The sequence below is a fragment of the Lacerta agilis genome, chromosome 18 (assembly GCF_009819535.1).
Source record: "Lacerta agilis isolate rLacAgi1 chromosome 18, rLacAgi1.pri, whole genome shotgun sequence".
NCBI classification, from domain to species: Eukaryota; Metazoa; Chordata; class Lepidosauria; order Squamata; family Lacertidae; genus Lacerta; species Lacerta agilis.
The window spans coordinates 5,078,815-5,104,468 of record NC_046329.1 but is presented as its reverse complement, the minus strand read 5'-3'; the positions used below and the strand labels follow the sequence as shown (position 1 = coordinate 5,104,468).

The 25,654-nt window shown below is 47.6% G+C and overlaps 1 protein-coding gene across 1 annotated transcript in view; it reads right to left on the bottom strand.

The window, feature by feature from the left end:
• The window catches only part of ZBTB7A (zinc finger and BTB domain containing 7A), a 44,263-nt gene extending 23,242 nt beyond the window's left edge, over positions 1-21,021 (bottom strand). Inside the window, 1 exon segment of the mRNA XM_033136793.1 lies at positions 20,971-21,021. The gene's annotated coding sequence lies outside the window, so the exon portion shown is untranslated.
• Positions 21,022-25,654: the final 4,633 nt, after the last annotated feature.

The window sequence follows — 25,654 nt, the reverse complement described above, 5'->3', positions numbered from 1 at the left end:
CACAACTTTATTGGTTACAGAATGTGAGCGGTAATTGGCTTAGGCATTGACTATATCTGACTCCTGCCCGCAGAGCAGGGAGTCCAGTAAGGGTAAACCACTGGTAGATGGATAGACCGATAGATAGATAGATAGATAGACCGATAGATGATAGATAGATAGATAGATAGATAGATGGGTAGACCGATAGATGATAGATAGATAGATAGATAGATGGATAGACCGATAGATAGATAGATAGACCGATAGATAGATAGATAGATAGATAGACCGATAGATAGATGGATAGACCGATAGATGATAGATAGATAGATAGATAGATGGATAGATAGATGGATAGATGATAGATAGATAGACCGATAGATAGATGGATAGACCGATAGATGATAGATAGATAGATAGATGGATAGATAGATGGATAGATAGATGGATAGACCGATGGATAGATAGATAGATAGATAGATAGATGGACCGATAGACAGATAGACAGATAGATAGATAGATAGATAGATGGATAGACCGATAGATGATAGATAGATAGATAGATAGATGGATAGACCGATAGATAGATAGATAGATAGATAGATGGACCGATAGACCGATAGACAGATAGATAGATAGATAGATGGATAGACCGATAGATGATAGATAGATAGATAGATAGATGATAGATAGACCGATAGATAGATAGATAGACCGATAGATGATAGATAGATAGATAGATAGATGGATAGACCGATAGATAGATAGATAGATAGATAGACCGATAGATGATAGATAGATAGATAGATAGATAGACCGATGGATAGATAGATAGATGGATAGACCGATAGATAGATAGATAGACCGATAGATGATAGATAGATAGATAAATTTAAAAATCCAGAGTGTATCAGTCCAAAATCTAATTTGGGGTTTGTTTGTTTTTGCTGCTGCCACCACCATGGCTGCCCACGCCGGAAAGCAAGGGAGGAGTTACAAGTTTGCCGATGAAAAGAGAGGAATTTGCAATGCTCAGGCTGTACTTTGTACGATTCCCGGTGTCTGTCTTGCGCGTGTGGATGTGAAGAAGGGATTTCTTGGCTTGCTCCTGGCTCTCTGCGTGATGCGAGGTGTAAAAAATGCAACCCAGGAGGAAGCGAGGCCTCAAGAAATTCCTAGGAACTCTGCCCTTTATTTGGGAGCCCTGACTCCCCACCCCCTTCCCTTCCTGCAAGACAAGATCGGGACGTACGGCTGACGAAAGGAAGGAGGGCGAGAGCTGGGTATGCCTTGCTTGTCGAGGCAAGAGGTGACAGCCAGAGGGGTGGGGGGAAGAAGGGGGAGAATTACCTGTCCCTGCAAGCCCAAGGCGAGCGCCCACGTCTTCGGAGTGGAACAGAACAAGCCTCTCCCTTGCAGCCCTCCGGATGCCGAAGCATCTCTGACCATTGGGCCTGCTGACCTGGCCTGGAGGGCAACAGGTTCCCCCAGCCGGGAACTAAGAAAAGGCACCCCCTGACTTCAAGAGGGAACACCTCTTCTAAACGGAAGCCTTCTTCCTTTTAGCCCCTCCTTTAGCAGGGCCTTCTTGGTGGCTGCTCCCAAACTTCGGAACTGCGAATGGAGTTTTAGTCCAACAGAAGCTGGATCGCTCGGTTGGTTAGAGCGCGGTGCCGGTAACGCGAAGGCTGCGGGTTCGATCCCCGTTAAGGGGCGGCTGCAGATTCATGCACTGCAGCCGTAATGGGAAAGGCCGCTAGGGAACATTGCTGTTTATGTGTAACGTGAAATGGTCAGAACCCTCAAATCCCAGGTCCTAGTTCTGCATGCGAATCCTTCTATCCCTTCCAAAGGCCGGTTCTCAGCATGGCAGGTCACACTGTGCATTGTAGTCATCAAAGAAAAGGATGAAAGCAATTTTTTAAAAAGTGGGGGGCGGGCGGGCAGGGGCCCCAGAGCTCAGGCCACTCCCTAACAAGGCCACTGCACCAAAATCAGAACAGACGTCAAATGGGGTGGGGCCTATTTTTTTCACCCCAGATCTGCTGCACGCAGAGCTGTTTCCCTTCTGCTGCAATTCAGCCCCTCCAAAAAACCCCACCCCATTATTCAGCTTGTTGTTTGCTGTGACCAAATTTAATAGCATAACTAATGGCGTTATTGCTACGTGTTGAATCCACACCACTTGTTCCAATGGGGAAACATAATAAATGACAGGATTGGGGGGAGTACAAATCATATTATTATTATTATTATTATTATTATTATTATTATTATTATTATTAAAATTTCTATACTGCCCTTCATCCGAAATGAGAGTGCATCGTAGGCTGGAAAATAAAATGACAGCAAATACGGATCGTGGAATTGTAGCGTCTGAAGGGGCCCCAAGCGGTCATTTAGCCCAACCCCGTTCTAGTCCAACCTAATCCAATCTCTGTTTTAAAATCTCCAAGGGAGGAGACTCCGCAGCCTCCTGAGGGAGACCGTTCTGCTTTCATACCAAGTTTATTGCAATGCCATCCAACAATTTGGTGAACAATGTGGACTCTATAAATTCTATCATTTGCGGCGGGTGTGCATTTTTGGGGTTTAATTTTGGCAGGATTGATAGTTATTACCAAAGAAATGGCTGTTTGTGTATGCAACCACTGTACCAAGGACTCTCTCAGCCCCAAAAGAGATACCAACGTTTGAAGAATGGCAGACGAAAACGCTGGGCTATGCACATTTGGCGAAACTGACCGAGAAAATCCGAAACCAACAGGATCAAGCCTCCCAAAAAGACTAGAGTAAATTTATATTACACTTGAAGGAACACTATACGCAATTAACAACACTAGCATTGTTGATGCTTTTGAATTATGGTGCTGGAGGAGACTGTTGAGAGTCCCATGGACTGCAAAAAGATCAAACCTATCCATTCTCAAAGAAATCAGCCCTGAGTGCTCACTGGAAGGGCAGATCCTGCAGTTGAGGCTCCAGTACTTTGGCCACCTCATGAGAAGAGAAGACTCCCTGGAAAAGACCCTGATGTTGGGGAGGATGGAGGGCGCAAGGAGAAGGGGACGACAGAGGACGAGATGGTGGGACAGTGTTCTCGAGGCTACCAACATGAGTCTGACCAAACTGCGGGAGGCAGTGGAAGACAGGAATGCCTGGCGTGCTCTGGTCCATGGGGTCACGAAGAGTCGGACACGACTAAACAACTATTTCAGACATGTGGGACAGATCCTAAAGCTTAGGCTCCAATACTTTGGCCACCTCATGAGAAGAGAAGACTCCCTAGAAGGCTGATCGCCGAAGAATGGATGCTTTTGAAGCTGGAGGAGACTCTTGAGAGTCCCATGGACTGCAAGAAGATCAAACCTATCCATCCTTAAAGAAATCAGCCCTGAGTGCTCATTGAAAGGACAAATCCTGAAACTGAGGCTCCAAGACTTTGGCCACCTCATGAGAAGAGAAGACTCCCTGGAAAAGACCCTGATGTTGGAAAAGATGGAGGGCACAAGGAGAAGGGGACGACAGAGGATGAGATGGTTGGACGGTGTTCTCGAAGCGACTGGCATGAGTTTGGCCAAACTGCGGGAGGCAGTGGAAGACAGGAGTGCCTGGCGTGCTCTGATCCATGGGGTCACAAAGAGTCGGACACGACTGAACGACACTAGCAGGGTTTTAAGAAGACTTGTAACGACAACGAGTTGTACCCTTTTACTTTTACTGACAATTAAAGAGAACAGCAAGGAATACTGTAAAAGGGAAGATTAACAATTGCTAGAAAGAAAGATATAAATTTGGAAACCGTGCAGCGGGACGGAGGGGAGTCGATGCTCGGACGAGCAACATAGAAGGTGTAGGGTTCACTCCGACTTCCAGGAAAATACAAGAGTGGTCTATTTCCGCTGGGCCTGCTCTCTTTTGAAAAACGTCGCAAAATAAACATTTTGTGCTTTTGATCTCAAGCGGCAAGAAATCAAGTCTTCTGACAGACGACGGCAAGAAGCCCAGGAGAGGCCTTTTTGGCCGGCCGCACGATTAAAGTTTTTATTACGCGTGGGCCATTCTGAGCAGCGGTCGGCAAACCGTTGTTAAGAACAGAATTAATACCCGTATGTAAGATATCAAGCAACACCTGGCTTCGCTTTTTTTTGCCTGCTCCGACATCGCAATGGGGCAGTTCCAAGTTTAGGGGGTCGATTCAGGGACAGATAGAAGCCGGGGACATCTTTCTGAATGCACGCCCAGACACAAGAACCGCATTGCAAGACTGAGCCATGGAAATGCCCTGGTTCCCAACGGAAGAAGAACTGGAACTCAGGACCCGAACCCTTAATGCTCATGTCAGTACGCGAGCGGAATACGGTTCAAAAGCAAAACAGGTGCTAAGGCAGTGTTGGAAACTCAAGATTATCACCAAATAGCACTGTAAACCTAGGTTGCGGCCGTCACAACAGAATGTCTAAGCGCCTTTTCTTTCCTGGTGAAATAATAATAATAATAATAATAATAATAATAATCAGTCGTACCTCCATTTACGTAACCCTCTGGTTAAAAGGAACATCTTGTCCAAGGGTGTCAGTAGGTTTGCTGCTCATTCTGCTGAACAAATGCCATTTAGCCTTGTCCCAACAAGGCCATCCACACCTGTGTCCCCTAGGCTAACCCAACGCTACTGAACATGGCTCCCTCCCAGTGTTGTTGACTAAAACTCTCATATCCTTTTGTCGTTGCCATATGCATTTCAGACTGAGGAAATCTGGCCCTGAGACAAGTGGCCCAGGACCCCAAAAGCCAAAGAAACAGGTGGATGCAGCCACAGGTCAGTATCACGTTGCACCTCTGGGTACTCCAGTTAAAATGGCCTGGGCAAAATTCTTCACGTTCATCTAGGATGGATGTGAGGGCGATCTGACTGCGACATCTGTCACCCCATTGACCCTCTGGTTACGTAAACTTTGGGATTCACGCGCTGCAAACCTGGAAGCATTTTGCCGTGTGCACATGTGCAGAAAAACAGTCCTTAGGTTGCAGAAACCTCGGGATCCAAACGGATCCTGTCCGCAAGCAGAGGTACCACTGTATTATCATTATTATTACTAAAGTGGTACCTCGGTTCTCGAACATAATCCGTTCCGAAGACCGTTACGACTTCCGAAACGTTCGAAAACCGAGGCGCAAAGGGCTGCCTGCAAGTTCAACTGGAAAAAAGGGGGATTCGACTTCCGAGGAGAGTTCGAAAATGGAAGCAATTACTTCCGGGTTTTCGGCGTTCAAAAAACGAAATGTTCAGCTTCTGAGACACTTGAAAACAGAGGTACTACTGTATTTATTATTAATAATAATTATTACTATTATTACTACTATTATTATTTTTATTAATGTAATTTCTATGCCACTTTATATTATGAAGAAAAAGAATCTCAAAGCGGTTTGCGACACACAAAAACATCCGGCGAAACGATCCAGAACTTGTTTTGTCCTGGATTGTTTCATTTTATGTTTTCACGTGTTGCAAACCCCTTTTGAGATCTTTTCTTTATATATTTAGAAAGAAATGAAATGTAATCTCCCTCCTCCTCGGGGGGGTGTGTGTGGGGGGGGGGGTGAGAACAGCGCTGTTGTGCCGACCCTAAGCTACAGTAGGTTTAATTAAGGTGCCGTTTGGCGATTAGCTGCCCCAAACACTGGCCGTGATGATAATTTAAGAAGGGGAGGGGAAAGCTGAAGAACGGCTGGCCGGCCCCACATTCAAACACCTGCACGAGATAAAAGCTCGAAAGCAGGTTAAACCACTACGAGGAACATCTGCGGGAAACCCAAGTAAATGACCTCGCTCTGGAAGTGCTGCCAGCATTGCATAAAACTCAGGAAACGCGGCTGCCCGGAAGAATACTTTCCTGTTCGTACGAAGAAAGAGAAAGAAGAAAGAGAAAGTAAACTATAAAGTTGTTAACAGTAAACTATATATACCCAGCGAGCTTCAGGTGCTGAGTGGAGATTTGAGCCATGGATTCTCCATTACTAGTCTGACACACTCTAGCCACTATGCCACCGCTGCCTCTTCAGTGCTAACTTCCGGCATCAGGCAAGAGAAATAAATTTATGGGTCCAGATTTCTCCTTCAAGAAGAAATGTGTGTGTGTGTGTGTTTGAGAGAGAAAGAGAGAGACAAAGCATTAGCCTGGATAGCTCATCTGTTTAGACCAGGGGTCAGCAAACTTTTTCAGCAGGGGGCCGCTCCACTGTCCCTCAGACTATGTGGGGGGCCGGACTATATTTTGAAAAGAAAAAAAAGTGAACAAATTCCTATGCCCCACAAATAAATAACCCAGAGATGCATTTTAAATAAAAGCACACATTCTACTCATGTAAAAACACCAGACGGGCCCCACAAATACCCCAGAGATGCATTTTAAATAAAAGGACACACTCTACTCATGTAAAAACACCAGGCAGGCCCCACAAATAACCCAGAGGTGCATTTTAAATAAAAGCACACATTCTACTCCTGTAAAAACACCAGGCAGGCCCCACAAATAACCCGGAGATGCATTTTAAATAAAAGGACACATTCTACTCATGTAAAAACACGCTGATTCCCGGACTGTTCGTGGGCCGGATTGAGAAGGCGTTTGGGCCGCATCTGGCCCACGGGCCTTAGGTTGCCTACCCCTGCCATAAGGTGTAAATTTAGATGCTTGGGGCGTGCAGAGCTTTAGGCACAGATAATGAAATCCGTAATGCCGAAATGGCTAAAATGACCGGAAGAAATCAGGAAGGTCAAGATTTTAATAAGGAATGGGGGAAATGATTACAATTTGTATTAAAAAAAAAACCCATTGCAAACAGCTAAAATCTTGGAATAACACTTGTGGTTTAGTGGTGAATTTTGGACAAAATGGAGATGTAAAAAGATTTGGATTCTCATAAAAGATGCAGGAGGAAATAATTTAACAATAGGGCCCCACAAAGAAGAGGAGGGAAGACCAGGAAGACTTGTTTTTTTATGTTGTATGTTGGATATGTGATTGTAAAATATGAAAAATCAAATAAGTAATTTATTTGTTGTTGTTTTTTTAAAAGAAGATACTGAAATCCATCACCATTTTAATTTATTTCCCACCCTGCACTTCAAGGTCCCGGGGTGGGTCGAAAACTGTTTAAAATGGGCAACGTTACAAACAATTTCTAAAAGCTTCCGATTACCACAAAAAAAAACCCCGGCGCTCGAATAAGAACAACAACTTCTAATAAAAAGCAGCAAAGGTCAAAACCACTGCAATTATTTATTTTTATTTTTATTTGTACTCATCTGACTGGGTTGCCCCAGCCACTTTGGGGCAGGATTCAGATTTCAAATCTTTCTGCACTACAAATCTTCGAGGCTGTTTTCTATTTTGAGAGAGAGAGAGAGAGAGATTTCTTTCCCCAGGACATGGGGGTGCGTCCAGCAGCACAACCTCTCGTTCCGTTTTATTTATTTTTTTATTTATTTTCCTTTTCACGCAATTTATTTGTCAATTTTGCCAATTCTGCATAGTTCTTTTTCTTTATTCATAATTTTTATTGTTTTTTTGTCATACATACATAAACTTATAAATTATATTTACATTATCGCCCTTTAAATTGCCTTCCATCCCATAAATATTCTGTTACAATTTATATTTCCCCTTACATTCTATTAACTCCACTCTTCTTTCAATACAAACCGATCAACATTTGACCCCCCCTCCCCTCTCTTTCCCCCCTGCTTCCCCCCTTCTTCTTCTGTTTTGTTATTCCTTTTTCTTAATTCTTGCGGCTTTGCCCTTCTTTATTGTTTTTATCTTATATTCTAAATTGTTTTCTTACTCTATAATCTACATATTATCTTCTTTTTTACATTATACATTTCCATCCTTCAATAAAGAGATATAAGTTTAGCCATGAGTTTATATTACCATTCATATGCCACACGTATTATTTAAATATAACAAAAAAAATTCCCCATTGTTTTTCAAACGTCTCGCTTCCTGATTGCCGAATTCTAGCTGTCAATTTTGCTACTTCCATGTAACCTCTCGTTCCGTTTTAAAGGCCCAACGATGGACCGAAAACGGGCCTTTTTCAAAATGGCGGGAGCCGCCGCCACATCCCTTTGCCGGGTTTGAGCCGAGCAAGCATTTCCCCGGGTGTGAAAGGGGAGAAGTTGCATCTCAACTGGGTGTGAGCACATTGCCGATTTATGCCGGAACAGCGGCGGGTAATGATAGGGGAGGCGGATTTGCATATCATGATAATCCCGTGTTCCTGCCTGGTGGCTCCTTGCAAATCAGCAGCCTGCTCCTCCACCTTGCTCTCGTCCTCCCTTGACCCGAGCGGAACAAACATGTGCTTCCTGCCGCATCTGAACGAGGGAGCAACTAACCACAGCCGCTGACAAGCCCACGGTGATTGAAGCTTTGGTTTATCAAGGCGGATCTGTCAAGGCGGGGAGTTGATTGGCAATAACTCACAAGGTGCCGGTGCAGTTACGGCGACTCTTCATTCAGAGAAACCAAAGCAGCTCAGGTCTAACGCGCACAGCAACTCTTCCCAGTAGGCCTTACCCCCAATGGGGCAGTTGCGAGGACTGAAGGTCCCCAGCGTACCACTGCTGAGTCTCGTCCTTCCGAAGCAACCAGAGACTTCTCATAGAATCATAGAGTTGGTATCTGAACACGGCTGTCACTTCCTCTTCTCCAGGCGAAACATCCCCAGCTCCTTCAACCGTTCCTCATAAGGCTCAGCTTCCAGACCCTTGAGATCATCTTGGGTCTCTCTCCACCTTCCAGCTTGTCAATACACTTCTTGGTATTGGGGCCCAGAACCAGAAGCCACTGTTTTCATCCTTTAAAAATTATTAAGGATGAATAAATTTAACAACTACAGCGGAACCTCGGTTTAAGAAGCCCTGTTCATGAACTATTCGGCTTACGAACTCCACAAAACCGGAAGTAGTGTCCCGGTTTGCGAACTTTGCCTCGGTGAAAGAACGGAAGTCGAACGGTGGAAGGCCTCATTAGGGAAAGTGTGCCTCGGTTTAATAACGTTTTTGGTTTAATAACGGACTTCCAGAACGGATTAAGTCCGTAAACCGAGGTACCACTGTACAATCTAAAACGACCCTCCAGCTCATAGGTCTCCTATGACCCTTTTTAAGATTGTTTTGCATTTGTAACGTCTTTGCACCTGCAGGTTTTTAATTCATCAACTCCCCTGCAACGCATCTTCCTTCCTTCCTTCCTTCCTTCCTTCCTTCCTTCCTAGAATCATAGAGTTGGAAGAGACCCCAAGGGTCATCCAGTCCAACCCCCTGCCAAGCAGGAAACACCATCAAAGCATTCCCGACAGATGGCTGTCAAGCCTCTGCTTAAAGACCTCCTTCCTTCCTTCCCTCCCTCCTTCCCTCCCTTCTTTCTTTTTCTTTCTCTTTCTTTCTTTCCTTTCTCTCTTTCTTATGGGTATGATAACAGAGAACCCAGAAGACCCGTGCCACTTCCTTAAACCAGTTACAGGTGGGTAGCCGTGTTGGTCTGCCATAGTCGAAACAAAATAGAAAATTCTTTCCAGTAGCACCTTAGAGACCAACTGTGTTTGTTCTTGGTATGAGCTTTCGTGTGCATGCACACTTCTTCAGATACACATGCACACGAAAGCTCATACCAAGAACAAACTCAGTTGGTCTCTAAGGTGCTACTGAAAAGAATTTCTATTTTGTTCCTTAAACCAGTTACAGACGGACCTCCTTAACAGGTCACAGACTACCACGACTTCTTGGAAGCTCATCTGAAAAGTGGCAGCTTCTGAGTTCAACCCGCGTCTTGCAGAGGGGCGGCAATACTCAACCCACCCACTAAGTTTATGAGGAAATGGACACCGCGAAGCAAGGTCTGGTTTCCTTTAAGGACTCAAATTGCGTTCCAGACCCAGATTAACCGAGCGAACTTGCATCCTCCTCGGCCCAGCAAAATCCACTCGGCGTTAAGTGCAGCCCTCGGCCGAGAGACGGCAAACATAACACCACATCCCACCATCTTAAGAACATTTGGGTGGTGCCTCTCCACTCCCACTTTTCCCAGAACAGGCTTGAGCAGCAGCCAAAACAATTATTAAAACGGGAATCCTCCGCTCCATCAGGGCTTTGGTTTTTATTTTTTGAGCCAATTCCACGCAGGAACGTACGCTCTTGATCAAAATTGATGGTAACCTCTCGAGCTCAGCGTTGCCTCTTCTCCCGCAGCTTTCACCCCATTTTAGCCCTGCGTATAGATGATGCTAGGAGACTCTTGAGAGTCCCATGGACTGCAAAAAGATCAGACTTATCCATCCTTTAAGGAATCAGCCCTGAGTGCTCACTGGAAGGGCAGATCCTGAAGCTGAGGCTCCAGTACTTTGGCCACCTCGTGAGAAGAGAAGACTCCCTGGAAAAGACCCTGTTGTTGGGAAAGATGGAGGGCACAAGGAGAAGGGGGCGACAGAGGATGAGATGGTTGGACAATGTTCTTGAAACGACTAGCATGAGTTTGGCCAAACTGCGGGAGGCAGTGGAAGACAGGAATGCCTGGCGTGCTCTGGTCCATGGGGTCAAGAAGAGTCGGACACGACTAAACCACTAAACAACAACACAGATGATGCTTCAGGAAAAATGCATCAAGGAGGCAGCAACCTGTCACCCTCTTGCGATGAACTGTTTTGCTTTTATATCGTACTGAGGAATCCTTCGCTTTCATCTCCACGACCCTGAGATTAAGGGTCTCACAAGCTGCTGCTTCTTCTTTGGCGATCCCTCGTAGCCGAGTAAGATTGTCATCCATAAACGTGGTCTTAACAGTGAGTCCGTAAGTGACTGTGGAGGCCAATTCTGGATCCACACGTCCTTCCACAGTGGGGACATTGGTTTCCGGACAGGAGTTGATCCCGGTGAGGGTTTGCCAAGCGTGCCTTCCTCTTAGCACGTTTCTCCCTTGCGTCCTGAGTTCGAGTGTCTTCAAAGCCCATGACACCTTTGGTAAAGGCTGTTCTCCAATTGGAACGCTTGCGAGCCAATGTTTCCCAGTTGTTGGTTTTTATACTACATTTTTAAAGATTTGCCATGAGACAGTCTTTAAACCTCTTTTGTTGACCACCAGCATTACGCTTCCCATTTTTAAGTTCAGAATACAGACAGGTCTCAAGCCCAGAAAGCTTGCCCTAACCTAAAAGTTTCACGGAAATATCACGAGCATCGCTTCTCGCCTCTTGTGGTTCTGCTAGAAAACTCTTCAAAACCCCCATAATGCCGCATACAGATCTGTGCAAGTAAAAGCAATAATTTTAACCTCTATGTTTCGTACAAGCGACTCTCAATTTACAGTGGGGTTACGTCAAAAAGGGACGCGGGTGGCGCTGTGGGTTAAACCACAGAGCCTAGGGCTTGCCGATCAGAAGGTCGGCTGTTCAAATCCCCACGACGGGTTGAGCTCCCGTTGCTCGGTCCCTGCTCCTGCCCACCTAGCAGTTCGAAAGCAAGTCAAAGTAGTAGAAGAAGAAGAGTTTGGATTTGATATCCCGCTTTTCACTATCTGAAGGAGTCTCAAAGCGGCTCACATTCTCCTTTCCCTTCCTCCCCCACAACAAACACTCTGTGAGGTGAGTGGGGCTGAGAGACTTCAGAGAAGTGTGACTAGCCCAAGGTCACCCAGCAGCTGCATGTGGAGGAGCGGAGATGCGAACCCGGTTCCCCAGATTACGAGTATACCACTCTTAACCACCACACCACAGATAAATAGGTACCACTCCGGCGGGAAGGTAAACGGCGTTTCCGTGCGCTGCTCTGGTTCGCCAAAAGCGGCTTAGTCATGCTGGCCACATGACCCGGAAGCTGTACGCCGGCTCCCTCGGCCAGTAACGCGAGATGAGCGCCGCAACCCCAGAGTCGGACATGACTAGACCTAAGGGTCAGGGGTCCCTTTACCTTTACCTTTTACGTCAAAACACAATACAGTGGTAACTTGGTTTTTGAACAGAATGTGTTCCAGGAGTCTGTTCAAAAACCAAAGCACGGCTTCCGGCTGGCTGCAGGAGCGTTCAGCTTCCGAAAATCGTTCGAAAAGCGGAACATTCACTTCTGGGTTTCGGTTGTTTGGGAGCCAAGGCGCTCTGCTTCCAAAGTATGAATGTAGGTTCAAAGGCGAGCAGGAATGCTAAAGACTTTTTCCTGGATGCCATAGAATTTTACAGTTGGAAGGGATCCCAAGGCTCATCTAGTCTAGTCCAACCCCCTGCAATGCAGGAATCTCAGCTAAAGCCCCCATGACACGCATCTCCTTTCCAATTTTTAAACATTTCCCACCCACCCCCCAATCGCGTAAAGCTGAATGTGTACAAGTTAAATGCGCCTAAGTTGCGAGCTACCTTAATCCTTTTCAAAAGGTACCTCCTTAGCTCTTGCCCTGGGGGGGAAACAAACAAACGCTTCCTTCTGCCACCAGCTTGTAGATTTTGGTGAATGCCGACTCCTTCGGCCGGACAACTGCGTTTGTGGAGAAGACTCAAGCCAAAAGTTGTTCCGAGACCCAACAGATCTGCAGCACAACATTCTGCAAATGTCATCGCACATATTTACTTGAGTTGTCCGTCTCAGGCATATCACGTTTTTGCACGCTTCAGAATTTCTGCGCAAAGCAAGAGAGGTCGTTTGAGAAAAGGAAAGACGCTGGTGGTTACGGCGAAGTCACCATCGCACTAACATCAAGTGTGTTTCTTTAAGACGCTAGTTTCTCGGGACTTTGAATTTCATGCTGGAGAACCAGATTCTACATGCTTTCCCCAGAAACAAAAGACAGGAAACAAACCACACTTTCCTAATACACGTACCAGCTTTAAGAGATAGCTATTTTGGCAAAGCCAAGTGAACGTTATGGTTTGAAACCAGTTAACAGGGTAACACCCCTCAGGTTCACTGTCTACACTAGAGGTTCCACAACTTGGATCTACACGCTCCCTATGCAGGTAGTCCAAGAAAGGCAGGGTGGTGTAGTGGTTGGAGCAACCCATCACTCAACAAGAGAAAATTTGTGGAAGAGTCAATGCCACCTCTGGATAGTTCAGTTAGAGCGTGGGGCTGAGGATGCCAAGGTTGCAGGTCCAATCCCTGTATGGGACAGCTGCATTGCAGGGGGTTGGACTAGATGATCCCTGGGGTCCCTTCCGACTCTATGATTTTCTATTTGGCCCTGCATGTGATTTGTGGGTGTCAGACAATGGAAACCAAGGCTGACTGAAGCAGGGTCCGACTTTTGCACAGCCCTAAGAGGACTCTGACTTACGGCCCACAATTTTGCAGAATACAAAACTGCTGCTTGCAATCAACTGGTTTTTCACTTAAAAACTTGCCCATTGCAAGGACCCTTCTCACCAAATGTATAATTTGCAAGGAAGCCGGTTTCTTACACATGTTCTGGACTTGCATTAAGGTTACGAACTGTTGAGGGCTATAAATGAAAACTTTGGTAGAAATAGAAACAGCAAAATATGTTTTACTGGGATATATCTGAACATAGGAAGCTGTATTATACAGACTCAGACCACTGGCCTATCTAAGCTCATCTACACTGAGTGGCAGAGGCTCTTCAAGGTTTCAAGCAAGGAACCCAGCTCTTTCACCGAGCTAGTGAATGAGGAAGACTTGAAATTTGCAACAGCGATGATCACTGCTGCCAGACTAGTCACAGCAAGAAACTGGATAAACCAGATGACACCTTGCAGCGATATACAAACATATGGGATACAGCACTGTTGACAAAACTCACACATTATAAGACATATCGAAGGCCACGCACCAAACAAATTCATCTGAAAATTTGAGCTTGTTAAAGTCACTGGAATGTAAAATTCCAAACACCCGTTTTCACTCCTATAATTTGACACCCTTGTAACCAAAACCACCTAAAAAGTTAAGCGAATATTTCTTTAAAGTAAAATTCATATTTATTTATTTATTTTTGCTGGGGGGGGGGGGATAGCATGCTTCTGAATACCAGTTGGTGGAAACTGCAGGAGGGGAGAGGACCACTGTGAGAACGGGACGCCTGGATGAAATGGGCCAGCTTCGTCTGCTAAGCTGCTCTTGCGTACTTTCGCCCTGCTGGGCGGGAAAAAAGTTCGCCGAGTGGTCCAGCGAGAGGTCCCGGCAATGTTCAAGAGGTCCACACACACACACAAAAAGTTTGAGAACCACTCTTAGGGGTTTCAGACCAGGGTCTTTTCCAGCCCAACTTGGAAAACTGTTTTTGCACGCGAGGCATTTATCTTTTTCTACCTAAGAAGCAACACCCGCCCGCCCCCTGCAAGTTTTCCACGGGAGTTGTTCGCCTAACTGCGGAGCAAGCGCTCGGGGAGGGGAAGAAACAGTAGTGACCTTTAGAGGCATCACCTGACCTTCGTGGGAAAAAAGCGCTGCGCACGGACAGGCCAGGAGCAAAGAAAACAAAGACCCACAGGACACACAAAACGCACACAGAAGCAGTGGAACCCTCAAGTTTGCTGGCTCGGGGAAGTGGGCGAGGGCGACGGGACCCGGGGGGCCCTCGCGATCCAGATTTCCAAGCGCTGCTGCATTACGCCGAACGAAAAGGGGGGTGGGATCCGTCTGAGAGCCCCACTTTTCCTCCAGTGCGCTCTCGAGAAAGCGTTCCTGGCTCTCGGGGGGGGGGGGGAGGCCACAGCAGCAACCACTCTGCGATTCAGCCCTAGGGGTTAAGTACAGGCAGTGGAGAGAAATGGGCATGGTGGGGGGGGGGGAGAGAAGAGAAATGGAAGGGTGGGGATTGGGGGAGTGCTAACAATCATAGTCTTTGAGCACCCTCCTCCACTCTTGGCCTCGCTGCCAGAGGGGGGGGGGAACGCAGGGAGGGGAGACTGGAGCCAGGACAAATTTGCATACTCCGCACCCTTCCTCCCTCCCTGCCAGAGCTGCTGTTTTGTTAAATCCACCAAGTGGGCAACTTCATACCTACTTTCTCAATCTGCCAGTTCTTCAGGGCTTAAGTGGGAAGAAGAAGAAAACAGGACCCCGCCCAACTCCCCCCCACCCTCTCTGAGCACTGGAAGGCATGCAAGACTGAGCACATCTCCGTGCTTCTCCTCCTCTCACTTGCCCCTTCCCAAATCAGCTTCTACCTCCCAGGATTCCCATTTTCCTACGCATTTTCCTACGCTCAGGTCCCCTGCCGACCCACCCCGCTCTCTGTGCGCCCCATTCCCACCCCCCACCCCGCGTCCTTAAACATCTCCCAACGGCATGGAGGTTCCAGGAGTTGCAATGTACCGATTCGGATTAAAGGTGACCGCCAGTTAGGGTGCGGACGCTCTTCAAGGGCAACCCACATGGTTCAAGGAGACCAGCCTGTCGGGGTGGGGTGGGGTGGCACCAGCCCCCTCCGACTTCAGTCTGCTGCCCAGCGTTGACCGTGTAGGACTCAGGAGGGAAGAGGATGGAGACAACACTTGAATTCTGGCTCTCTTGTCTTCCTCGCCAACAGATGCCACTGGGATGATTGGTCGCACACACACACCTGTTTTTATATCCCTTTTCTGCAAGGAGCTCAAGGTGGAATACTCACTTTGCCGCCTCTCCGGAAGTTGGGCCGAGAGATATCGTTACTGACCCACGGCCAACAAGTGGGCCTTTGAACCCAGAGCCCACTCGGACGCTCTAATCGCCGCATCATGCCATAATAAGGGTACATGCATCAATGTTCGAAATTTTGCGCATGCCTATTGGCCACTTGTGACCAAGTGAAAATGTCTGAAATCTGCCCCACCTGGAAACGCATGCCGGGGGGGAGCAGGGGATCCGTTGGATCTTGACTGTTTTCACACGCCAATGCCACATCCTCTAGGAACAGTCCAACATATATTCAGACTGTCCCTGGATCAAGCGACTTTTCTTCTTCTAAGTTCTCAGAAGTTCTTCACCAGGCTCAAGGTTGTCATCTGAACTAGTCAGGTGTTTTAACTGAGAATCAATCACGGTCCATCCATCGCTCGAAAGAAATTAAGACCTCACAGCCATCTTTCCCAAAGATGGCAAACCAGACATTCAGTTTTGGCGACTGCAACCATGGTTTAAGGAGCCATTTGGCTCCAAGCTTCTATATCTGAGTCTTCTAACCCTGAGTCACTGCCCTCTGCTCAATTCCAGCAAGCTGCCGTCAAAACCGCCACGTGGGAAGATTTTCGAGCTTCCGCCAAACAGTAAAACAGCCCCCTACACCTACTCAAAAGGGCCAGAGGCTCTCCACATTCCCAGCTAGCAGGAATTCGGGACTTGTGTAGGTGTTGCATCTGACGCTGCAAAAGGAAGCCATGGAGAATCTAGGCCGGCTCTAGATTCTGTACTTTCTAACTCCATTCGTAAGGCACGGGCATCCCTGATCAGAAAGAACCAGCTACTTTGCCAGTTTACGGAATCTCCCCTGCTAACAGAAGACTTTTTCTCCATCGCAACGGAACAGTGTGTGGCTATTTACAACCCCCCCCCAAAAAAACATCCCAGGCTTGTGGTCTGCGTCTTCAGTCTCATCAGCCACCCTAGGCTAAGCCTTTGCGACTACTGCAGTCCGCTACGCCGGCCAGCCCCATGGTTTCCCCAGCTCCTTTCAAGCAAGGGTGAGGAACTTGTTGGGAGCTCATCAACGCCAGGCAGCCCCCGTGGGACGGTGGGAGATACAGTCCAGCACATCTTAGACGGCACGTTGTCCGCTTCTACCTTAATGCACATTTCTCGAAGAAAAAGAGACAGAAAAAAGCCCAGTGCACATTTCTAAAATAAAAATCAAATCCCATGGCTAGGCAAGTCTTCCCAAACATCAGGTCTAGGCTGCTTCTTACAGCCTTATCAATCTGCTTCCTTGGACCCCTTATAACCACAGACAGAATCCACAGGAACGGGTAGGTAGCCGTGTTGGTCTGCCATAGTCAAAACAAAATTTAAAATTAAAAAATCCCCAGGAGAAAGAGATCCAGGTCGGAAGGCCTAGAGAGGCAGACAAAACTGAGCCGGGTGAACTCAGTGCAAGGCACTTTCTCATGCATCTCTTTGGAAGACAGGCCCCTATGGAGATTGGTTTAGGGCCGGGATCTTACTTTTGTTTCTAGGGAAGATTCCTAGCGCTTCGCATGCAGAAGGTGCCAGGTTCATTGACTGGCATTTATAGGTAGGAGAGCCTCTGAAGCCCTGGAGAGTGACAACAGACACGTTACCAATATATAGCCTACAACTGTGCATAATGCAATCTCCTGTGTTCTTTTCTGCACCTCTCAAGCACCATTTCCAACCTCATAATGACAAACATTGCTCTGGGGGCATTAAAATCCCTCCCCTCCCCTTTTCTCATTCATCCTTAGAGGCAAAGGGACCCCTGACCGTTAGGTCCAGTCGCAGACGACTCTGGGGTTGCGGCGCTCATCTCGCTTTATCGGTTGAGGGAGCCAGCGTACAGCTTCGTGGCCAGCATGACTAAGCCGCTTCTGGCGAACCAGAGCAGCGCACGGAAACGCTGTTTACCTTCCCGCTGGAGCGGTACCTATTTATCTACTTGCACTTTGACGTGCTTTCAAACTGCTAGGTTGGCAGGAGCAGGGACCGAGCAACGGGAGCTCACCCCGTCACAAGGATTCGAACCGCTGACCTTCTGATTGTCAAGCCCTAGGCTCTGTGGTTTAGACCACAGTCCCTCATTCATCCTTACGAACGACCCTTTTAGGTCGGCCAGCAATATTCACCTCAAGTGAATATCGTGAAGAGAGCCGAGAGCCAATGAGTGACCTTGGAGTCGGTCGCCATCTCTTAGCCTGACCTACCTCTCAGGGTTGTTGTGCGGATGAAATGGGGAGGAGGAGGAGCATGTCCACCGCCTTGATACCCTCTGAAGATAAAGGGGGTATATAAATGTAATAATAATAATAATAATAATAAAGCAGGTGTGAATTGAACAAGGGTCTTTCACATCCACCCTCCTATAAAGCACCTTTTAAGCCAGTGTTTTTCAACCTTTTTTGGGCAAAGGCACACTTGTTTCATGAAAAAAATCACGAGGCACACCACCATTAGAAAATGTTAAGAAATTTAACTCTGTGCCTATATTGACTATATATAAAGTAATTTTCCCACGGCACACCAGGCAACATCTCGCGGCACACTAGTGTGCCGCGGAACAGTGGTTGAAAAACACTGTTTTAAGCAATCAAAGGGTTCTGTACATATCCTTTCAGCTACTTTGACAACAGCCAGTCAAACACTCTTTGTAGCTTCTGCCCTCCAAGTTCAAACTCAGGATATTGATGATTCCTCCAAATATTCATCAAGAGATCTGTAGCCTGCCTCGGTAGGCTAATATTTAAAAAGGGCATTAAAGCAAAACAATACTAACATCCCAATGCAAGCAAACACGCTGTTTCCCCACCTGCTGCCGAAACAGATCCCTTTCTTTCGGGGATTTATGTGGGTAGGTAAGGCAACTTTACTAATCAATGAAATTGGGCGTTCCCATGCGCCAAACAGCCTCAACCAGAAACCTGCTATTTAGCGTCGCCAGGCCCATGCTGCGTGGAGCACTCTTCCAACAGAGATGCGGTGGGCACCCTCGCTTTTGGCCGAAGACCTTCCTCACCGACAACTGTGCGGTCATTTCAAAATTTTCTCGGGTAGCATCTCACTTATAACATCTGCTCCGTGCAGATTTTAATGTGTCTTTTAATGCTTTTACGCGACAGTAAAAACTGCCCCACTTATGGGAGAACGGCATACAGGATCATTAAACCGCAGAGTTGGAAAGGACCCAACCCCCTGCAAATGCATGAATCTTTTGCCCCATGAGGTGACCCTGAGTTTTAAGAGTCTCTTGCTCTACCAACCAAGCTGAATAACAACAACAACAATAATAATAAACCTATTTAATTGATAAAACCTTCCCCCTTCAATAGTTGTTTTGCTGTTGTTGTTTTGGAAACCTTTACAGACAAACCCCACCATTTAAAATACTTGCATAGGAACAATTTAAACTCCTATAACACAGGACCCCACCCCCTCTCACTAATGCACTTAAGCAAGTCCATGGGCCAAAAGTAGAAATCCAAACTCGGGGCCACATGGGCTTGCAAGCTGCGTAGGAGCTAAACCTTCCTGCGGCTGTTGTTGTGTATATGCATATATAGGTGTGTGTGTGTGTGTATTTATATATATATATACACACACACACCCTATATATGCATTATATATATATAATGAATGGTAGGTGGTTTGGGCAGGTGGTTTGCATGACTTTTTTAATTTTAAGAAAAGTTATGATGTGTCTTATTTTAAACGGGTTGCGAGTCACCTGAAGACCTTTGAGCAGCAAGCAACTAGTAAGTCTAAATAAAATAAAATAAAAATAATATATTAACAAATATGCTACAACTATTTGGAACTATTTCCATGCTCCCACCCCCCGTTTTTGAACCTTAAAATCGTTCAAAACCCTGCAACCCATCACCTGTACATTTACTCCTCTAAATATCAGAAGCTCTCCCCACCCCAAACCCCAAAGTATTTGCCCCCAGTTTCCATACACCCCGCCTTCAACAGCAGCCCCCTCCTCAAATTCCCCCTCAGGAGGGTGAGGAGGAGACCAGCGCCTCAGCTGCCCCTTCTGTACCCTTCACAGCCCCCACTGGGGAAGCTGGGAAGGCAAGCGAGCCCCGCCCGGGGCCTTGTACTAGGCCTCAAATCCCCGGCCTTTCCTGGTCGCCGCGCCCGCGGACCCCACCTCTCCCCCCCGGGGGCAGGGCTCGCTCGAGCCCTTAGCCGCTTTCCCTTCCCTTCCCTTCCCTTCCCTTCCCCCTCCTTCCCTCCCTCCCTCGGTCCGCCATTGGCCGCCGCGGCGGCTGGTGGGGAGAGGAAGCGGCAGGCGGGCTCGCCATTGGCCGCCGCGGCCGCCCGTCAGCAAGCCTCACGCGGAAGGACGAGGCAAGGCCCCGGCGCTGAGCACCTCGGGAGACGTAGTCCCCGCCTCCATTGCACCTGCAGGCCGAAGCGCGGGGGAAAGACTACAATTCCCAGGGAACCAGGCACTTGTCCTCCCTGGGGCTTGCAAAGCCCCCTCCCTTAAAAAAAAAAAACCACACACACATATCCTGCCCCCAGCCTTAAGAGTACAACGTATGCAACGCAGCACAGAATAGGGTCTTTGGCAGGAAGGAGGAGGAGGAGGAGAAGGAGGGGTGGGGGGGGGCGGAGGAGGAAAGTTATTTCCAGCTTCCCCTTTGCACTTAATTGCAACCTTTCCCCCCCCCCCTCAGCAACCAGCCCCTGCAGTTCCCCAACGCAAAGGGGCAGGACAGCCCCATTAATTGCAAAGGCGGATATCACATAGGCAATGCAAATATTCCCAGATTGCAACGTGCCCTACAGCTTGCATCTCGTGCAATGCACTTGCGCGGGTCCCCCCCCCATGCAAAACAAACACCCCCCACCCACCCCCACCCACCAGCAGTAGCACCCTTGACTTCAGGCTCGCTCTCTCCTTTCACCTTCAACGCTTGCTTTCCCTCCCCCACTCACCCACCCACCCCCACGCACTTCAAACACCCCCCTCCCCACTTATCCACCTTCCTCCCACCCCCCCACCCCACTGAACATCTCTGCTCTCCAACCCCCAAAAACACACACACAACAACACCCCCCCAAAAAAAATACCTCCATCCGCCTCCCCCCAAGAAACCCCCTCTCACTTAAGGCAAAGTTACTGACCCCCCCAAGATCCCCGGGTGAAAGTTACAAAGGTTTGGGGGCAAAAGCCAAGAGGAAGCAGGGAAAAGATGACAGCGGAGGGCTCTCCTCCTCGCTCGCTCTCTTTTTAAGGGGGATCAGGTCCCTTGACCAGCAAAAAAAAGAACATAAACAACCCCCCCCCCCAAAAAAGGAGAAAGATCCAGAGCTCTTACCTTGTTGGTCCTGAAGGTGTGGAGGGGGGGGCAGGAAGAGGAGGAGGAGGAAAGGGGGGGACGGCGCCTGGAGTTTGGAGAGTCAATTCCTGAGCAGCTTCTGCCCCGTCCGGCCTGCCTGCCTTGCCTGCCTCCCTCCCTCCCTTTTTCCTCCTCTTTTTTTCCTCTCCCTCTCTCTCTCTCCTCTCCTCTCCTTCTGCTGTTCCTGCCCCTACTGTAACAGTAGATGCAAAGCCCCGTATGATGCCGTGAACTCCCTTCCTGGTTTGCTCTCAGGGTAAAAAAAAAAAAGAAGGAGAGAGAGAGAGAGAGAGAGAGAGAAGCAGAAAAAAAAGACAGGGGTCCCTCCCTTCTCTTAAAGGTGTAGCAGCAGCTGCGCTCTGGGGGAAAACCTGCTTTCTCTTTGGCAACGAGGTTTTTCCTTTTTATTTTTTATTTTTTTGCAAACTGACATGAGGCTTTTGCAAACTGGCTCGGCGAGTCTTGGTTGCTTGGTTTGGGTTTTTTTTGCAAGGGAGTTTTTTTTTGCAAAGGAGGAGGAATGAGAAGGGAGATTGCAAATGGCAAAAGGCACAAGGGGGTGAGAGGGAGGGAGAGGGGGGGAAGAGAGAGAGAGAGAGAGGGAGCATTCAAGGCAAACCCCCCCCCCCCCTCCAAGCCCTTGCTTGCTTGCTTGCTTGCTTGCTTTGCACGGTGCCACGTCTCACCCTTGGCTTGTTTCGGCTCCTGCCAAGGGCACGCTCCGGCTGCAAATGGGCAATGGCAGTGTGTGGTTTCTCTCTCTCTCTCTCTCTTTTTGCAGTCTGCAATTGCTGCCTTCTCCGACCCCACCCAGGCGACGGAGCGACCCTTCTCCTCCTCCTCCCAGCTAAGCCCATGTTATCTAACCCGACAACGCGGCCAACCGGCGCGAGGAAAGCCGTTTTGCAAGCCGGGGAGCTGCAAAAGGAACCCTGCGAAGCAAAGCAGCCAGACTCCTGCTCCAGAAGACAGGTGCGTTTTCTTATTTAAAAAAGGTGGGGAAATAAAATCTTTTTGGATAGACTCGGAGAGAGAGCAGGAAGCGGGGACTCCCCCCCCCTCTCTTTTTTTCTTTGCAAATGATGTTGGGTGATAATGATGCAAGTTTTAGGACATCACAGCACTCCGGCGCAGGGATTCCCTCCTGCTTTGGCTAGTGTGCATTTTGATTTCACCGAGACACCCATCGCTGAGATCAGTTTCGGGTCCATGCTGCTGGTGGGCAGAGGGAGCCAGGGACGTTTTGCTTTATCTATGATGGTGGCGATGCAAGCTTTAGGACCTCACAGCACGCCACCGTGTCCCTAGTCAGCTGTGGGATTCCCTCCTCCTGCTCCAGTGCTTTTTAATGTCATCTCGGGCAACATCAACCACTGGGCTGGGTATTATGTTTAGGCTGTAATCAGTCTGGGTATAATAATAATAATAATAATAATAATAATAATAATAATAATAATAATAATAGTGTTTTGTGTTATTTAAACCACCCAAAGGCCTGTGTTGGTAGGCAGCCAGCATAAATACTGTTACTGCTAAATAATGGTTATAACAAAACAAACTATTATTGTTGTTGCCAGAGGGTGACAAATGCATTTTCCCCAACAGTTTTTTGTTTGTTTGTTTGTTTCATGTTAAACACATTTTCATGTTCAGCGTATTATTTTTTTGTATCATACTACAATAAATGAATGATTGGTAAATAACAAAGGAACTGTTCATATGATTTATTTATTACATTTGTGCAGTGTGTTGTTTTGAGGCTGAGAGCTATGAATAAAATATAGTAAAGCAGCAATAAATAGGGAAGTTTTTAAATGTTTAATGTTGTTGTTGTTGTTGTTGTTGTTGTTGTTGTTGTTATATATGTTGGAAGCTGCCCAGAGTGTCTGGGGCAACCCAGTCAGATAACTGGGGTACAAATATTATTAATAATAATAATAATAATAATAATAATAATAATAATAATATATTTAAACGCTCATAAAAACAACAGATAAAACATTAAGAAAAAAAACCAGTTTAGACCAAGTGCAACTTGAATCTGTAATCCTTTATCACTTAACCTTAGGAGTATGCTCTAATGAACGGGATTTCCTTCTGAATAGACATTGTGGGATTGCGCTGTTGACAGACATTGGGCTTTCCAGACACAGATTCTTGTAACCCTTTGCAGTCATGAGGTAGGTCTGTATTTTCTTATGAAACGCCTTCTGCGTACATGTCTTGTAGTGGCATACAGAATTAAACCGAAAGAACTTAAAAACACTTAACAACGGCACCACATAAACACACAAATTAACACTGGATAATTAAACCACAGAGCCCTAGGGCTTGCCGATCAGAAGGTCGGCGGTTCGAATCCCTGCAATGACGGGGTGAGCTCCCGTTGCTCAGTCCCAGCTCTTGCCCACGTAGCAGTTCGAAAGCATGTCAAAGTGCAAGTAGATAAATAGGTACCACTCCAGCGGGAAGGTAAATGGCGTTTCCGTGCGCTGCTCTGGTTCGCCATAAGCGGCTTAGTCATGCTGTCCACGTGACCCGGAAGCTGTACACTGGCTCCCTCAACCAATAAAGTGAGATGAGCGCCGCAACCCCAGAGTCGGACATGACTGGACCTCACGGTCAGGGGTCCCTTTACCTTTACCTTAAGTTTAAAAGCAGTATAGACACCCATGGATAGCAGAGACCCATTCATACAGCTGGGAAAGCTTGCCAGGAAGAGAAATAGTGGTACCTTGGTAGAATTATGGTGCTGGAGGAGACTCTTGAGAGTCCCATAGACTGCGAGAAGATCAAACCTATCCATTCTCAAAGAAATCAGCCCTGAGTGCTCACTGGAAGGGCAGATCCTGAAGTTGAGGCTCCAGTACTTTGGCCACCTCATGAGAAGAGAAGACTCCCTGGAAAAGACCCTGATGTTGGGAAAGATGGAGGGCACAAGGAGAAGGGGACGACCGAGGATGAGATGGTTGGGCAGTGTTCTCGAAGCGATTAGCATGAGTTTGGCCAAACTGCGGGAGGCAGGGGAAGACAGGAGTGCCTGCCATGCTCTGGTCCATGGGGTCACGAAGAGTCGGATACGACTGAACGACTGAACAACAACAATGGTAGTTGAATGGTTTGGCTCCCGAACACCGCAAAAAGTAGTATTCCGGTTTGCAAACGCTTTTCGGAAGCCAAACATCTGACACGGCTTCCGATTGAGTGCAGGAAGCTCCTGCAGCCAATCAAAAGCTGCGCCTTGGTTTTCGAACCGTTCTGGGAGTCGAACGGACTCCCGGAACGGATTAAATTCGAGAACCAAGGTGCCACTGTAATATTTATTTAGGTATTAAATTTGCATACCAGCCTGTCCCCGTAGATCTCAGGGCAGCTGCCAAACTCCGGTTGTTTTCTGAAAAGTTCAGGCGATGGGACGCCTGTCTTATCTCACGAGGAACGCCGTGTGCATACCAAAAGGGGCCACCACGCTGAAGGCCCTGCTCTTTTTGGATCACACAGAAGAAACTTGTTTTCTCCTGCTCCGGAGGATCAGGCCTGAACCCGTGGCTTCAAGTTACAAGAAAGGAGATTCCGACTGAACATTGGGAAGAACTTTCAGACGGTAAGAGCTGTTTGGCCATGGGGTGGAAGGTGGTGGCCTCTCCTTCCTTGGAGGTGTTTAATCAGAGGTTGGGTGGCCCTCTGTCATGGATGCTTGAGCTGAAATTCCTGCAATGCAGGGGGTTGAGCTTGATGACCCTCAGGGGTCCCTTCCCATCCTATGATTCTGTGAAAATCTTGCGTAGACTGCAGTGACCTGCTAAGTATATCAGGGATAAGGCGGTCTCTCTCAAGTATTGGAAATGGGGAGAGCACTGAAGCTGTATTTTAAAATCCATTAAAAGGTGGTGGGGCTATAAATAAAATCGGGGGCACCTTTTGTTTAAAGCCCCACCACCTTTTAATGGATATTAAAGTAAAATTGTGTTTGTTTATTAAACTTATTGGTCACCCAAAGGCTCCAGTATATATACGTATATGTCAGTAGAGCATAAGACTCTCAATCACAGAGTCATGGGTTCAAGCCCCACATTAGGCAAAAGATTCCTGCATTGCCAAGGGTTGGGCTAGATGACCCCTGCGGTCCCTTCCAAGTCCACGAATCTGTGGGATGTGATACATAAGTAGCAGTCAAGGACAACATTCCTTGTTTTCCTAGAGTGGCCATACAGGGGGAATGTTTGGTCCAGCCAGTCGAGAACTTCCTGTTTCCTCCTGGCTGGGACATACATCCTTTTGCATGTGACTACCTCTCCAGAAAAGACCCTGATGTTGGGAAAGGTGGAGGGCACAAGGAGAAGGGGACGACAGAGGATGAGATGGTTGGACAGTGTTCTCGAAACGACTGGCACGAGTTTGGCCAAACTGTGAGAGGCAGTGAAGGATTGGCGTGCCTGGCGTGCTCTGGTCCATGGGGTCACGAAGAGTCGGACACGACTGAACAACCTCTCCAGGTAACAAAAGGGACAGGGCAGGCAACCACCCCCCTCTGACTTCCTCCATGGTTGGAGCACCAGCTTATAGCTAGAAATGCTCTGTTGGCTCTCAGCCAACAGAGGACACTGGGACTGTCTCCATATGGGATAGTTCAGGGGTCGGCAAGCCTTATCTTTCCTGGGGC